The 5808-nt window shown below is 40.4% G+C and overlaps 1 protein-coding gene across 6 annotated transcripts in view; it reads right to left on the bottom strand.

The window, feature by feature from the left end:
* pde1cb (phosphodiesterase 1C, calmodulin-dependent b) overlaps positions 1–5808 on the bottom strand; it is a 117425-nt gene that overhangs the window by 26456 nt on the left and 85161 nt on the right. The gene's annotated exons all lie outside the window — the stretch shown is intronic.

Here is a 5808-nt window from a genome sequence, read left to right as displayed (position 1 = left end):
TGTGTGTGTGTGTGTGTGTGTGTGTGTGTGTGTGTGTGTGTGTGTGTGTGTGTGTGTGTGTGTGTGTGTGCCAGTGCCAAAACAAACCCGTATTTGCAGTACAAATTGCAAAGTAGGCAGCAATAGACCACAAACAAAATACAGCTTGACCTATAAGCTAGATTTAACTGTGTTTTTTTGGAGACGCGGGTTTGTCCGCCCACACAAAGTGACTGAACAGCAGTACAGCAGCAGAGAACCAGATAAAACTAAATTCTCAAACTTACAAGATGAGATTCACCCTCCTGTCCTTTTCAGACTGGGATGAGAGAAGTTGGGCTAGAATAGCGTTAGATAGCTTTTCTCTTTTCTATACTTTTCCATTAAAACTTCCTTGAAAATATCATGTCCTGTCCAAATGATTTGTATAGGTATAATACCATCCAGTGGGGCATTTTCACAAGAGACATTCTAGTCAAACACGGGTAAAAAGTAATAATGACTGCATTTCTTATATTCGTGAGCTACAGATGGTTGTTATTTTACATGCTGGGTCACTGCTGGGACACTTAATTGGAACTGAACAATTGTTAACATTATTAGTTTCACCTGTGCTTTTTTCTGCTCTGACGAGAGACACTGTCTGCTGTTTGAAAGGTTTCACCGTTCTAAAAATTGCACATCTTTGATGTGTGCACACTGTGTTTTGACAGTTGGCTATTTTAAATAAAGCAGCTCTAATATTGCTGTTCCAAGTGCTCCTAACGTGGCTTTTGACACCAAGTCTTTTAAAAAAAAATGTTTTCATGCCTGCAAAACTAGGTTAGAGTCGCATGTTTTTCTTAGATAGTTCAGATTCTATTATGCTCTATTATTAAGTAATACATGTGACTATAGACCCATGTGCAGAGTGTAATATCCTCAAACCCTCAAGTCCAATAATAGAATTAAAGAGAAAAGCAAGTTCCATCTTCCATTCTTGCACAGAGTAACCAGTGTGTGCACCACCTGCTGCTGTGCTGGAGGTCATGCTTTACCTTTCACAGTGAAAGCCCAGAGAGGCTACGCTTGTTGTTGAATTATTAAGCAGAGCGATGGGGGAATAGGAGCGTTTCGATGCACTCATTGATTACATTCCCTGACAGCAGTAGCAAATTTTACCAAGCAAAGACTCCAAAATGTTTCTGTGAAAATGCATCTCCACAATTTTGGTTTCCTTTAGACCACTGAAAGACGTTTTCACAGAGAAAGAGAGAGAGAGCATGCATTTCAACATGTATACCTGACAGCAAGGCCAGTAACACACACTTTGCTGTACAGAAACATCAGAATCAAAATCAGCTTGATTGGTAAAAGATTTGTGAGAGTATTTATGTTAGTATGTTAAGTTACAAGGCTATAAGTCATTGCTGTTATGTTGTGTTTGGTCCCATGTTGTTATTGTTCATTTATGTGATCGCCAGTGTTTTCACAGCTTAGGGTTGTGTTGAGCTTGGCTACCGATGATGGAGGCTACGTCCACACTAGCCCGGATAGATTTGAAAACGGCGTTTTCGTCTGAAAACGCTCCGCGTCCACACTAGCATTTTCAGTTGTTTTCACAGAGTTGCGCGTCCACATTGAAACGGCCGAAAGCGCTTACGCTCCAGTCCTGTGCATGCGTGAAACGCAACAAGATTCGGCCTGCATCATTTCTGTCTGCTGCTTTATTACTTTCCGGCTTTTTGAAACATTGCGGCAAAATGTCGAGGAAAAGCACTGAGTTACTTAAATGGACTAACAATGAGGTGGAGTTGTTGCTGCGAGTAACACAAAAGTACAAAGTTGCCAAAGGGAGTGAGAATTAAAGAATTTGAAGAAAAGCTATCTGGAGCATGTACAGACTGATATTAATCTGTAATAGGGCTGTCAAAAGTGAGAGCAAACAGGACAACTGCTGAATAATGCCCTCTGTTATCTTAGTTTAATTGGTCACATGAGTGCATCATATGATTAACATGCTTCATCGTTTTAGAAAGTCTCTGTGCTCGCTATCCACACTGCGACGCGAAAGCACAGTTTTCAAATGTATGCGTTTTCCATAAGCGAAAACGCCGTCTCAGTGTGGACGGGAGGCCAAAACGGAGAGAAAACGATGCGTTTTCAAATGAAAACGCATTAGTGTGGACGTATACAATACAATCCACCCCTCACAACTCATCAGGAAACTGACAGACCTGGGCATCAGTTCCCTCATCTGCAAATGGTTACTGGACTTCCTGACCAACCGCCCCCAACATGTCCGGCTGGATAACCCCTGTTCATCTACCATCACAATGAACACCGGTGTACCACAAGGCTGTGTGATGAGCCCTTTCCTCTACTCCCTCTTCACCCATGACTGCAGACCTGCTGATGGTTCCAACACCATCATTAAGTTTGCAGATGACACCACGGTGATTGGCCTCATCAGTGACAACGATGAGGCCGCCTGCAGGGAGGAGGTGGATCGTCTGGCTGAGTGGTGCGACAGAAACAACCTGCTGCTTAACACCGAGAAGACCAAGGAGCTCATTGTGGACTACAGGAGGAATGCTGACCCACATCCACCCATCCACATTAAGGGGACGGCTGTGGAGCGTGTGAGCAGCTTCAAGTTCCTGGGAGTCCACATCTCCGAGGATCTCACCTGGACGACCAACTGCTCCAAGCTGGTCAAGAAGGCTCACCAGCGTCTCTTCTTCTTGAGGACTCTGAGGAAGAACCACCTGTCCTCAGACATCCTGGTGAACTTCTATCGTTGCACCATCGAGAGCATCCTGACCAACTGTATAACAGTCTGGTACGGGAACTGCTCTGCCTCGGACCGGAAGGCGTTGCAGAGGGTCGTGAAAACTGCCCAGCGCATCGCTGGAGCACCACTTCCTGCCATAAAAGACATCTACAGGAAGCGGTGTCTGAAAAGGGCTGGGAAAATCATCAAAGACCCCAGTCACCCATCACATGGACTCTTCATCCTCCTGCCCTCTGGGAGGCGCTACAGGAGCCTCCGGACTAAGACCACCAGGTACCGGAACAGCTTTTTCCCCACAGCTGTCAGACTCCTGAACTCTGCCTCCTGACATCTGACCCACGTTAAACTCATGGACTGAACATACACACATCCACAATGGACAACTGTACCCTCAAACACACAATAACATGGACTGAACCACCACTCACAACCACTAGCACTTTATATAGCCTCTGTAGGAATTATATCTCACTTATCTTAACTGCACTACTGTATAGCTCTGTGTAAATAATCATTCTGTACATTTGATAATTTTTAATCCTACAACTGTTTACAACTTGCATAGTTCCCATTTCTGTATAACTGTATATCTCAGATTTCTGTAAAGTTATTTATTTCATATTCTGTATAGTTTTTCATATTTATATCCTGTTCATATCCTGTACATAGCTTGTACTCACTACAGCCTGTACATACTTATAGTTATAGAATATTCACAACATACTTCATACTGTGTACATTATAACATTCCATAATAGACCCATTTCTGTAATATACTCACATATCTATATTACTGCTAATATATATTGTAATATATCTATATCACTAAAGCACTTCTGGATGGATGCAAACTGCATTTCGTTGCCCTGTACCTGTGCATGTGCAATGACAATAAAGTTGAATTCTATTCTATTCTATTCTATTCTATTCTACGTAGTCGGAGACTAGTGTTGGAGTTTGTGACCCCTGGTCACTGTTCCTGTGTGCACAGAAAGCAAGAATTGCAAATAGAAGCTGAAATCTCTGTCTCCTGGTTCCTTCTCGCATGTGAGGTTGCAACATTATGCAAACAGAGCAAAATCTGAACCATTATTCATTTTCTTAATCTTAGTAGCATTAAGCACAAAGTGCTGCTTTAGGTATGGGAATAAAATACATTTTATAGGCTTTAAACCAAAAAATAATAGTACAATGGAAGATGAAATCAGCCATGACCACCTGCATGAAGTAGCTTGAAGATGCCTTAGTGAAAATCTACATTTTAACAATCTAATATATACACAAAATAACTTTTGGGCCAAGAACCAAGAAAGATTTATTGTAGTGCTATGCAATCTCCGATCTCCACAGGTGATGGACATATGTTGAGATAGTCTGGCAAAAGTATATTATCGTACCTTGAGTCATGCAGCTATCCAAAAAAAAAATAAAAAATTAAAGAAAAAGACAAAAACTTAAAGCATGCGATTATATAAAATGTTGTATGAACAAGGTCAACCAGCAACTGCTATGTTTATCTTAAGGTGCTGGCAGCTATTTTAAGAATCAGGGAGACATGAACGGATGAAGGATAAAATGCAGCTCTAGAATCACAGCACATTTGATTTGGATGGAAGTAATGATGGTTATTAAGAACAGCTGTGTGCCAGTGAGTCTCCCTGCTAATACACAAGAACAGAGAAAACACCCTACCGCCTTGAACAAATCTCACTGTCAGACTATAATTCCCAATACAATGTTCAGTTTTCTCCTGTTGGTCATTTGCTCTGACTTCACATCTGTTATTGCTGTAGTGCTGGCATGCTGCGCTTATCTGAAAAGCCAATGTTCAGTGACATTGGAACAAGTACTGGAAGTGTTTGGGTACAAGAATAAAAAAAATTAAAAAAAGGAAAAACCATTGTTCCTTGAAAGTGTTTCTACACTTCTAATACATTCACAGAACCAGCAAATTACCCAAACTCTACTGTAAATTATAAATGTCAGTTTAAAGTTTTGCCCTCGGAGATAAATTTGAACATTTTTGTGATTTAACATGAGCTTCAACAACACTTATTTTTCTACCAGATTTGGTTGGAGTTTATACTTCCCATTCAAGAACCTCAAAGAATGATTTATAACCTGAAACTGTTGCTGAGCGTTTTACAATTTGTAACAATACCCACTGAAAATATGCCATTGGTGAGGCTTAGAAAGAATAATAGAAATGGTAGAAATGCATTACTAAAAAGTTTTCCAACTTTGCAGGTTCAGTGAACTAAATCTAAGTTTTTATTTGAACTTTTTCGAGCAGTATAGGTTGTTTGGTGTAGAATGATTGTCATAGATTTTCTTCTTTTCGAAAACAGACTAAATTAAATGTCCGCTGAATTTTCTTTTGTTCAATAAAAAAGAAAAAATAAACTAGATAATAAGCATCCAGGAGGGCTTTGTAGTGATAATGATTTCTGTTTTGTGTTGAGATGAAAGAAGAAACATTTTCTGCATTGTGGGATGCAGAACAACGGTGAAAATCACACACAACTATTCAAAATTCACTTTGACGAGTCTGCACACTATTAAAACGTCATTTGAAGAGACAGAAAGAAAGGCTCGTGATGATGACCTCAGTGTCAGAACGTTCTATAAATTAATGTCTCTGCCAAGCACAATAAAATTGGCTCGTTTCACCTGCTGTCACTACCAAGGGAGGCAACATGCGGGGTTAATAGCATAGGTCAGACCCAAAGTAACTCGTGGGCACAGAGCCAACAGAAAAATCCCATTTAAGCCAGAGAAAAAGCTGGTCGGGTGGTGGACTGACAGCCATGTCATTTGTTATGGCTGAACACTTAGTGGTGAGGCACTGAACTAATTTCCTCACTTCCTTTTATTATCACCAACAGAATGGCTTTATCTCAGATCAAAAATATGCTTTCACTACAGGAAGTAAAGGGGCACTATCTTCTGTAATCCAGTCAAATTGGACCACAAGGATAAATCTTTTAAAATTAAAAAAATGTATAAATATAAAAGAAAAGACTAAAAATCAGACTGGTCTGTTTTAAAGACTACAG

The sequence above is a fragment of the Pundamilia nyererei genome, unplaced genomic scaffold, assembly GCF_000239375.1.
Source record: "Pundamilia nyererei isolate P.nyererei 1_Seehausen unplaced genomic scaffold, PunNye1.0 scaffold00121, whole genome shotgun sequence".
Classification (NCBI taxonomy): Eukaryota; Metazoa; Chordata; class Actinopteri; order Cichliformes; family Cichlidae; genus Pundamilia; species Pundamilia nyererei.
Note: the sequence above shows the minus strand (reverse complement) of the source record. Positions and strands in the feature narration are given on the sequence as shown.